The sequence below is a fragment of the Pholcus phalangioides genome, unplaced genomic scaffold (genome assembly GCF_987345545.1).
Source record: "Pholcus phalangioides strain wild (caught in Gottingen) unplaced genomic scaffold, Ppha-v1.0 ptg000008l_1, whole genome shotgun sequence".
NCBI lineage: Eukaryota > Metazoa > Arthropoda > Arachnida > Araneae > Pholcidae > Pholcus > Pholcus phalangioides.
In genome coordinates, this window is record NW_028301601.1 from 17795092 (window position 1) to 17807349 (window position 12258).

Sequence of the window (12258 nt, forward strand, 5' to 3'; positions counted from 1 at the left end):
TCGTACCGACAGCGTCGTCTTAAGGCCCAGCAGGGCACGCCAGGGGGGCCTCAAGAGCAGTAGAGCCTTAGAAAAACGAGAAGTAGTTGCATTTTTTCGAAAATTTACCAGGTAGGGCATCAGAAAAATCACTTGGCCCGGGAGCCCATGACGCTCTTAAGACGGCCCTACGCACCGAGCCCCGCGCTCGAAGTTAATTATTGTAGGGTTTTACCAATTCTAAAATCATCACTTCCGTTAATTCTGGATTTTCATCCATTCTGAAATTTTCACCCCCCCGTAAACTTTAGAATTTTTATCAATTCCGGAAATTCCCCCCCCCCCCCTGAATTCCAAATTTTCATCAATTCTGGAATTTTTTTCTAGCGTTGACACTGCATTTTAATCAATATATTTTGTAATTATTTCTTCCGTTAATTCTGGTTTTTCACCTACTCATGAATTATTTATTTCAATTATTTTTAATTCACCAAATGCATAAAATTTTCATTGATTCCGTGAAATGTTTCTCTCCTGAGTTAAAAATTACCTTTAACGATGAATTTCCATAAATTTTTGTGTTAATTTACATTTAGTTAATTGTTTGAAATTTTTTGCATGGATATTTCTCAGAATTCTCTCTCCTCTCTCTCCCACGTGTTCTGAAAAAATACAGGGTGGGCAAAAAGTCCGTAGAAATTTTAAAAATGAATAAAAACGGGGAAAATAACCGAAATAAAAAACGGTTTGCAGGGTTAGCATCGCTAGGTCACGGAAACATTTTTAAGACACCAAAAAGAAACACTCAAAAACAGCCGATATGTGGCGCTAGTACGAGTGATTCTGGTGGGAAATATGCAAATGAGACGGTTATAAGAACTTGCTCTCCTAATCCTCAATCAGTTCACCGTTGTAAACCGTGCATGTGGACCTGCCGTTGCTGGATTTGTGACTCGCATGCAATGTGTTATCCCCTGTGGTGGTGGCCAGGAACACATACTGCTGTAATAAACGATTTGGAGTCATTCTGTTAGATATTTGCTTATCTTTTCTTTGCCTTGTGCACGTCAGCGCCACGTATCGGTGGTTGCTTTTTGAGTTTTTTTTCCCCGTCAAAAAAAAATTTCCCTTGACCTCTCTAGCGATACTAACCCTGCAAACCGTTTTTATTTCGGTTATTTTTTTCCGGTTTTTATAAATTTTTAAATTTTCTACAGACTTCTTACCCACTCTGTAGATGCCGATTCCTCTCCCCCGCAGAATATAAACTGAAGAGCCAAAAAAAACTGGTACAGGCACATGCGTATGCAAATAAAGAGATATGGAACCAATCAGAGTACGGCGCTGCGGTCGGCAACGCCTATATAACACAACAAGTGTCTGGCAAAGTTGTTAGATCGGTTACTGCTGCTACAATGGCAGGTTATCGAGATTTAAGTGAGTTTGAACGTGGTGTTATAGTCGGCGCACGAGAGATGGGACATAGCATCTCCGAGGTAGCGATGAAATTTGGATTTTCACGTACGACCATTTCACGAGTGTACCATGAATATAGGGAATCCGGTAAAAAATTAAATCTACGACATCGCTGCGGCCGGAAAAAGGTCATGCAAGAACGGGACGACTGACGAGAATCATTAAACGTGACAGACGTGCAACCTTTCCGCAAATTGCTGCAGATTTCAATGCTGGTCCACCAACAAGTGTCAGCATGCGAACCATTCAACGAAACATCATCGATATGGGCTTTCGGAGCCGAAGGCCCACTCGTGTACCCTTGATGACTGCACGACACAAAGCTTTACGCCTCGCCTGGCCCGATAACACCGACATTGGACTATTGAGGACTGGAAACACGTTGCCTGGGGGTGAACTATCTCTGCAGTCCTTAGTAACTACTAGTCCTAATGAACTACCGGTCGGAGGACTGAAGCTAAGGACCGCTTCAACTACTAGTAGTTAAGAGGTACTATGTACTACCAGTCCTTAAGGTCACGTGACGTGAAACAGTAGTTAGAGGGGGAGAAAATTTTTGGTTTCGAGAGTAACAGATCTCTAACCAATCGGGATGCCGTTTGAAGCCTACAACTACTACTAATTATTTAGCAATCGTTTTTCCGCAGTGGGTTGTGGCAGCGATTTCATGTTTACAAACAAACATGTTGTAAACAAACTTTTTTTTTCCGAAGGACTCGCCATACATTTTTTTGTCACCCGTGTTTTGCAATTTTTTTTTCTCTAATATCGCTGGCTAGTTTAATTATTTTGTAACCGTATGAGGACGTTGCATTTTTCATCTTGGGACTTTTTTTTTAGAATAAGATTCAGTATATAATAATAGTCAAAGTATTTTTCTTGTCCGAGCTCATGGACCCCACTTTTGGATGCTTGAAGAAGCGAGTATATGGGACCCCAGCTGCATATAAGCGGGTCGCATACTGATGAAATCAAAATTTGAAAAAAAAATTCTTACAACCAAATGTAAGATTTTAAATTAAGGTTACCGGCACTAGTTGAGCCTATGGCCGTAATGTGCCTTTTCGGGGCAGACTTTCCCTTTTTTCTTTTGGGGGGGGGGGGGGGGCTCTTCTTGAAAGGGTTATTATGCAAAATAATTATAGATTTTTGGGCCCCCTATTCACCTCGGGAGCCGTACTTGAGGCCCCAGCTGAATACTGTTTTTAATATTGAGTGCTACTTTTTTTTAAAAACCAATTTGTTAAATGATTTTTTATTATCCATTTTTATTCCTTTTAAATTCATTGAAACAACGAATTGCAAATTCTTTCTGGAGCAATTAAAATAATAAATTATTGATAATTTATAATTAAAAGAATTAACTGCCTTGCTGCGTATTGTAGTTCTGTATTTTAAACTATGGGTTTCTCCTCAGTATTAAAAAATATTATCAGAACATGATTCTCTATGAATGAGCACTTACCTGTTAATGCAAGTGAATACTTCAATATTTAAAAGATATATACTTCTATATTAAAGATCTTTCATCAATTTATCTGTTTCATATTTAGCTTCCAACAAATAACTTCACCTGATAACTTTCATTTGATCGTATATTTCATTTCAGTTGATTAGAAGATGAATGATTGATTGAAGTTGATTAATAGAAACATGAATTGAATAACAACTTGCACACATGATTTGTCATACAAAAACATTTTATTTCAAACATATATTCATAGAAAGTTATCATAATCACAATTTATTTGTTGTACTTTTCTTAGAAATCGCATCCTTCAAGAATATAATTTTTTGAGATTCATTAATTTTCATTTGCATCTTCAAATGTTGATTTACCTGAAATTAGAAAGAGGAAGAAAAAAACAACTTTATTATGCTTATCAATCTTTAAATGTACTGTATATTTGATTTCAAATTATAACAGTCTTTATTTGCATAAGTAGAGATAATTCGTGCACAATAGCACTTTGTTGACTCGCCACCATTTTATCACAGTAGGATCCAAAATGCATCAACTGTGTTTTACAAGGGAGGCCTGGCATTGCACACAGATGCACTTGTTCATGTCTAGATCTTTTTACCGAGGGCTTCTCAAATCTTAGGAGCCAACATTGCAAAAAAGAAAATCATACTGACACCTAAAATTTTCTATGCAGATCACAAAATATTTGGAGTTTATGTCTGCATCTTCCGATATGTGAAGATCATCACCAAGTGCTAAAAAAGTTGAATATAATTTGTTTTTACTTTGGATTATTTCTCCTAAAAATATGCTTGGCTGCCAAGAAATTTGGCCGGCACCTAAAATGTTTTTCAATTTTTCGAGCCATGGTTCTACCCTAAAATTTTGGTCAGACAGATGAAGTGAAAAAACCTATTGGCACGCAGCTTACTTAATATTTTCAATCTACTTTCAGCTTCGCTCTAAAACACATCCTTAGCAACCTCTTGTGGACCCTATTTAAATTAACATAGAAATTTTGCAGTGTTGTATGGTCTTACTAGTTAAAAAGTATAATATTATTTGTCGTCAAACATATTGTTTTAATATTTCCATTCACAAAATTTGCTCATCAGTAAATATAACACGTTTTTCAAAGAATTAATATTGCTTTTCAGTTAGCAAAGCTTCTAAAGGTTTTTTTTAATGCCCTCCCTCTCATTTATATAGCCAAGACAGGTTTTTCAACAGTATACATGTTTTTACTTGCACTGGTCAAATTTTGAGTGGTACAGGTAGCCATTAAGAAATCTATCTTAATTTGCTCAATTCAATTATGTCAAAAACAGTTGTTCTTTCAATAGTATCTGAAAAAATTATTATAAAGATAATTACTCATAGCAAGATATTTCTCGAGAGAAACCAATATGGTATGGACTAAAAACAATGCCACCTTTCCCCCTTGCTTATTTTGTTTTTGCACATATAAAATGTGTCGCTGAAATTACAATAATTTCAGAGGGAAGTATGTTTCTGTTAAGTTTTATATTGAGAAATATTCAAGTGATTTTACAGTTTACAATTTTTATGAATTTTCTCAACTTAAAATTGAATGTGCATAAAATAGGTTATTTTATTCATCATGCAACATAAATGAGACACTGAAATACATTTCTTAATAAACGTGTGAATTTATGTAATACAGCCTCTCCGAAACGCTATTATGTCTGCGATCTGATATAACGCCAAAATTATTTGGGTGGGATGGTGGCATTAAATCGGGGGTTCGACTGTATTTGTTCCACTAGGGTTGTTGATACAAATGAAATCAGTGAAAATGAAACGACACAATGTTAAAATTTATGTCATTAAATCATGCATGGAAATATTTTATTTTACATGAAAATAATAATGGAAACTGTTGCTCAAAGTCAAATACAAAGAATTAAAATTACCTTTGTTTGCTCTGGTATAATTGTTTGATAACTTTGAAAACCTTCACATAACTTCGTAGCTACCTACAGCCAATTTCCTGGGAAACAAAATTTTTCAAGAGTTAGAAAAGTCTCACAAATGTATATACAGTATATATATATATCAGCTGTTTACTAACAACATCATTAAAAAATAAATGCTTGTTAAAAGTTTAAATGTTAAAAGTTTCAGTTCCACAACATCTCAAAATGTTATATTTTAAAGTTCTTAAGTATTCGACATGGAAATTTTTTTTCTGTCGTTACCCATACACACAAAATCAAAAACAATTTTTGGCAAAAAATTCAATTTGAACACACACAGCAAGGCCATAACCCAAATACTGAAGTAGTAATATGTTTCAAACACTAATCTGCTTCCTTTCATTATAATATATATATACCTCAACACTAAAAACTGTGCGTGAAATTAAAACTTTGTTTTTTAGTCCTATTGTACGAACTTCATTTTTTATATCAACAAAACAATATAATGATTCCTTATTAAATATTAATCTCAGAGCGAGTTACAGAGTGCAATTTTTAAAGTAGTAGCATATGATTTTTTTCTGAAAATTTAACTTTCACTAAGTATTACAATATTGTTCATTTGAACAGTTCAAAATATCAAATCTATATTTTAATCCTTTACACTAAATTTAGTGCATGAGTTTTACAAAATTTAATATTTAACATTACTGCCAATTTTTACCATGCTTTATTTCAATTTCACCATTACTCATCACAAAAAAATTAATTAAAATTTTTGCCATTTATGTGCTATAATTTATTATCAATGAATTGTATTTGTTATTATTTATTTACGCATGTGCTCAATTCATTTAGACATAATTTTTCATTAAAAAAAATTAATGTAGCAAAAAACATAGAATGTAAAATTTCAATCTGATATTATCGTAATAGAAGATTCATCTTTCATTCGCCATGTAAATATTTTCAATACAACCCAAAATATACATGGGCTATTTGATATTTTTCCAGCATTACCAAGTGGGATCCACTGCCCTATTGATTGCGTGACATTATGTCCATTTATATTTTTAAATAACGCATTTACCGAGCAAAAAAATATTAATAATATCTCTAACACTCTTCTTATATAGTTCGATAGCAATAAAATAATTCTTACCTCAGTAATGAACATGCTAGCACTTCGTCGTGGCTTCGATCGCCGATGTCAACATACACGTATGTATACTACAGCAGGTTTTTGAGGATATAACGATGAATCACTTCAACTTTGATGACACCGAAGATATAATCCAAGTTTTCTCTGTCATTATTATCGTAAAAAATTTTTCAATTCGAAAAAAAACAGCATATTTCATCGCTAAATATCACAGCGAGAGCTCGCGGCCAGAGGCAAAATTTCCTCTTTTCCAAGATGGCCGCCGTGAACTACTTTTCTTGCTGCTTTAGGACTGGTGCTAGGCAGTCCTTAGCAGCGGTCCTAAGTAACTACTAAAAAAAGTCCTTAGCTTAGAGATAGTATCGAAAAGTCGAACTACTGGCCATCTAAGGACAAATCGGGGCTTAACTACTTTTTTTCGGCTAAGGACCGCAGAGATAGTTCACCCCCTGGTCTGAGGAGTCTCGCTTCCAATTGCTTCGAGCTGATGGACGTGTACGGGTATGGAGACAACCTCATGAATCCATGGACCCTACATGTCAACAGGGGACTGTTCAAGTTGGTGGAGGCTCGGTGATGGTATGGGGCGTGTGCAGTTGGCGCGATATGGGACCCCTGATACGTCTAGATACGACTCTGGCAGGTGACAGGTACGTAAGCATCCTGTCTGATCACCTGCACCCATTCATGTCCATTGTGCATTCCGGCGGATTTGGGCAATTTCAGCAGGACAATGCAACACCCCACACGTCCAGAATTGCTACAAAGTGGCTCCAGGAACACTCTTCTGACTTTAGACACTTCCGCTGGCCACCTAAATCCCCAGACATGAACATTATTGAACATATCTGGGATGCCTTGCAACGTGCTGTCCAGAAGAAATCTTCACCCCCTCTTACTCCTAGGGATTTATGGACCTGGGGATTCACGGCCCTGCAGGATTCATGGTGTCAGTTACCTCCAGCACTACTTCAGACATTAGTCGAGTCCATGCCACGTCGTGGCACTTCTGCGTGCTCGCGGGGCCCTACACGATATTAGGCAGGTGTGCCAGTTTTTTTGGCTCTTCAGTGTATATAATTGATGTAAAGGGAGCGCGGTTCAAAGCATTTCGGTGCAAGGAATTGTTAGGCGCACCTGGGCTCGCTATTATTTTTGCATCGGACCTCACGTCTCGTAAGGGCGGCCCTGGGTTCAGTGACTTCTGCTAATATCAGTTAGAGGTTAATAAATTTTTAAGTGTTGAAAATCTAAAAAGATCTAAAATTCTTAATACTTCTGGCGTTCTTCGTCTAGAAACAAGACATTCGTATCTTTCTGAGGGCCGTTAGGCAGCTCAGAATTACAGTACAGTATGTCGGGTCTTTCACTGAAATTGTGCAAAATGAATCGCAATTCTAAGGTTCGTTTTAAAGCGAAAGGGGTCAGTAATATGTAAAATGTATAATTTGCTGAATTGAATCACCCCTCTTCTCAGTAAATTATTATTGGAAAAAATATAGAAATTGAAATTTTTGAAAATATCCCAAATCAAATAGAAAATTGGAATTTGTTGTACTGAAAAAAATATAGGATGTCCCAAAAATTTGGATGGATTTTGAAAAATCATAAAAGATAGACTAATTTAACATTAACGCGTTTTGCACCCGCGTTTAGAAGCGACGTCGAACGGACGGGAGATCTTGTGGAAGCGGAAAATTATTTTACAAAGAGAGATCTGTAACGAGAAAACTACAAGTCTTGAGCTATCTGATGAATAATAATAAAAACGATTTAGATAATAACTGGAAGCAGTGAACATTCCACTAGTGATTCGGAAGTAGAATCTGAAACAAATGCAGATTCAATATAGAGGGGCGCACTTAGGCTCCTAAACCGTAATATTTAAGTAATTCACACTATAATTTATGAATGTTTTTGTATATACACTTTCATAGTATGATAATATTTTTGTAACCTTAAATATTTGTATGAGCTCATAATGGCATTTGTTCCCAATATGTATTGTACATAGTAATGTTTATGTGTATCACCAATTATATAAAAAGGGAAATTTATATTATGTAAATAGCGTATATTACATAGATATATTTGTAAATATATGTGAGTAATTCAAATGTGATCGCTGCCGCCCAGCACTGTGAACGGAGGGTGTGTTTGATTATTCTCGTCGCACTTTTATAGTACGATAATAATTTTGTAGCCTTAAATATGTCTATGAGCTTATGGTGATATTTGTTTCTAATATGTATTACCTTCATAGTAATGTTTATGTACATTCCCAATAGTATAAAAACGGGAAATTTTTATAATGTAAAATAATGTATGTGAGTAATTCAAATGTGAATGTCTAGCACTGAATGAATGAACGCCAGGGTCTCTGCCACCGGACTTATCCCGTTGCCGAGATCTCTTCCAGCCCAGTTTCGTGGCTGAGTCTGGAACAAAGTGAGTGCACCTAACAGTCTGAGTGTGCAGCTTGTGTATGATATTTTAGTGCCGCCATCTATACCTCAAATTGTGAGTGAAGTGTAATGATTGAATATTTGTAACGTTGTAGGCCTGTTACTCTCTGTGGCGAGACTTTTTAACGGGGAGTTCGGCTCGCATTCGTGCCTTGAAGTCGGGAACCACAGAAAACCAACTTCAGCCGACCACCACTGTGGGGTTCGAACCCGGGTCCTCGCATCGCGAGTCCGTCGCTATAACCACTCGACCACCGCAGCGGCGAATGTCTGACACTGCCGACGGAGGCTCTGTTTGATTATTCCCGTCGCAGTGGAGGCTCTGTGTGTGTGTGTGTGTATATTGCGTATTCCGTAAAAGAAGAGGGAAACAAAACTACTTAGCACTGTGGACGGAGACTTTGCTTCTTCGTTTCCCGTCACAGTCGAGGCGCTGTATATATACAGTCAAATCCCGTTATAACGAACTCAAAGAGACCGGGGAAATCACTTCGTTATAACAAAATTTCGTTTTTAAAGAAATTCCAGATTTTTGTATTGTTTCTATTGAACTTATATGGTGGATTAGAAAAGTGTTCGTTAAAACGAGATTTTCGCTATAATGGTATTCGTTAAAACGGGATTCGACTGTATATATATATTGTATACATTGTGTATTTAGACCATTCTCACATCTCTCCCACTTCAACATGCCAACTTCTTCTTGTTCTTCTTCTTTCTTGCCCACAAGTCTTTTCCACACTTCTTTCGAAATGACAGGCTGCGGTCTCCGCCACTGGGCGCACGTGCAATTCGTCTCCCTAGTCGTTGGGTTCAGCTATACATTTTAGTCAAATGGCTTGCACATTTCATCGAGTTGATGGCTGTCTTCATGGGGAGAACGACGCGAGTGATTCGGTACTTGCGAGCAAGGGGAAAGGAGAGCCACCACTATAAATCTCTGCTAACTTTTCCGACACAACTCTGCCTCTTTTGAGGTAACGGAAGTAAGGTGCTTTGCATCAGTCCGGGGTAGTGATCGGTTCTATCTATCTATAGCAATAATTTTCTCAGCGATTTGGGTGATCCTGAGGTGAAAATTAACGATGTTATTAGGCACTTTCACAAGAACGAAAGCCAGTGACGATGTTAAAACCAAATTCAAAACAAATTTGAGCAAAATATAAAAATGTAACGTTTTCCCGGTGTTTAAAAAAAAATCTATTAAAAATATCGTTATAGAAGGATTTAACGTAACAAAATAAATCGTTGTATCGAGAGGAGTTTAACAGTAGACGATAGGCAATTACAAACAAGATTTGAAGGAAATATCGCTGTAGAGGGATTTGTCATTGTATCGAATATCGCTATAGCGGGATTCATCGTTGTAGCAAGTTTTCACTGTAATTTACTATTTTTTTTTTGTAACGGGGCCTCAATTTTTATATTATTTTATGGAGATGCCGCAATCTCACAGCTGAATTTTTCTCTTCTTTCCAATATCTTCCCATATTTTACCTCAATTTTCCCTGAATCCCTCAATCATCCCTGAATTTTATAGCACATTCGCGATTCTTTTCATTTGACAGCCCGTAACCCCGTAACGTTTACCTTTCTCTCTCTTTTTATGTGACAGCGCTGTATGTTGAAAAATACCTACTAATGTCACTTTTCCCATCATGAGTCTGTTGTGAGTGACTTTCATGATCCACCGATGATGTGATTGTGAAAACCAGATGGTGTTCGTACTTGGACAGTAATTAGCTGCACGTTTTACGAACTGGGGCGGGGTTGGGCGATGGGGGGAGGGGGGGTCTGATCGCCTTTACGCGTCAGGTAACGCAAAAACAATTAATTCATATAATAAAATGGCTGGGGCTGTGTCATCGATACAGACGAGCACGAATTCGGACGTGAATTTTGCACCTCGTTTACGGTACAAGTGGCGGTAGGGGAGGGGAGGGGGGCACCCCCTAACTCGAGCTTAAGTTATGATGGATAGGGTGTAGCCGAAAATGCAGAAAACTGAAATTTACCGCATCTCCCTGCGTATAATAAACAGCGGATTATGGGTTGAAGAAACTGGATTTTCTGTGTAACTGAAGAAATTTATATATCTTTGAATGCGATTTGCGAAAAAAGTTATTTTTCCACGGAGAGGTGGTGGTTTTTTTTTTTTTTTCCTTCCTCCCAAGTACGAACAATTAGTTCAACATTTTGTCGATAGAGAGCGCTGCATGGAACAAATTACTAGAAATATGTAAATCATAGTCCTATAACATACAGAATGTGCGATTATCAGCTCATTTCTGAATTGCTTTTTGCTCGCGCTTGCAAACGGTTTTTGATTGTGATGTTGAGATTTATGGATAAAGCACTATTGGTGGTTACGGTGGTGGTATACGAAGGTTGTGGACACAAAAGAGATTGAAGAAAGGTTCGGGGTCCAATCACTCTTCGTTAACTTTTGCGCAGCGTCCCTATTGATAAAGATTTGAACACAGTTTTTTCTTGTACCAATAAGAAAATCACTTAATGATGGCACGTAGCCAAGTTCGGTTCACTTATACTCAAAGCCGATAGTTAGCGTCCCGAAATCCCCGCGGGGTAGCCTCTGGTGATCCATAGAGTTGTGGGGTCGGGATGCGTTCGCTGCGTGGGGTGGCGGATCAGCCGCCCACGCGTGTAAGCAGCGGGCCGCCATGACAAAATTAAAGTGAAATCGCATCACCCATCCATTGTTGATGATAAATCACTGTGTAAATGCCAAATTTCTCTTTTCTAATTTACTTTTTTTTTCAATTTTTCACTTTGCGTTTTATTTCGTGTCATTTTGTACATTTTTCGTCGGCGGTGTTTTTTTCAGAGCGATATTTCGACGTAGAAATATTTTATTTGACTGGAACCCCCCCCCCCCCCGATCAATTACCAAATCACTCAAATGGCCAACGGAAAATTTCCAGATCCATTAAGTGATTAACCGCGGCACACTTTCAGATCACTCAGGTGGCCCGCGAAGAAATTTCAGATCACCTAAGCCACATACGGAACAGTTCCAGATGACTGAAGTGGCCCTCCGGCACAATACCAAACCACTTAACCAGTCATCTGGCTACGACAGAATTTGCCATCGCGACTATACGTAACAGTGGTGCCTACGACGGCAAATGCCGTCATGCAGATTTTCGGTATTTATCACATGACGGAATAATTCGTTGTGTAGCTGCTGCCATCTGTACAAGCATACTTCTACTTTATTATCCCGCCACTAGATGCAGTTGAAAAATTGTATTTCAAGGTCTGGGGTTATTATTATCTTCGCCATGCCTTGCAAGGCTGCATCCTCAAGAGTTTGTAACATATATATATACACTGCTCAAAACAATTAGGGGAGCACATGGTTTTAACAAAATTACGCAAAGATGTATACCGATAAGTAACATAAAATGAATCATCCATAATTTAAAGCCTTGCAGGAAACGGAAGAAGAAAACTTCATATGCAAATCAAAGTTCATGACGTCAAAAACCAGAAAAAGGAGATAAGGGCAGAAATCGGGATGTTGCAGAAACGTCTGTTTTACTGCCGTAACTGTGAAATTCGATTGCGCAGTATTTTTTTTTCAGACAAGGTGACTTGAGGATGTCTCAACAACGTGATTTACCGGAATCCATGGCATGGCGTGTTATAGGCAGACTGGAATCAGGGCAAACACAACGTAGTGTCGCGGACGCTGTTGGAGTCGCCAGAAGTGTTGTTGCAAGGCTGTGGAATCGATTCCAAGAAACAGGA

The 12258-nt window shown here is 37.8% G+C and overlaps 1 long non-coding RNA gene across 1 annotated transcript; it reads right to left on the bottom strand.

Annotated features, from left to right (window-relative positions):
* Positions 1–2822: 2822 nt before the first annotated feature.
* Positions 2823–6158, bottom strand: LOC149083924 (uncharacterized). Its single transcript, XR_016192928.1, has 3 exons — positions 6023–6158; positions 4855–4931; positions 2823–3294 (listed from the first exon to the last, which is right to left on the bottom strand). It is a non-coding gene; the product is annotated as an uncharacterized LOC149083924 (long non-coding RNA).
* Between the last annotated feature and the right edge of the window lie 6100 nt (positions 6159–12258).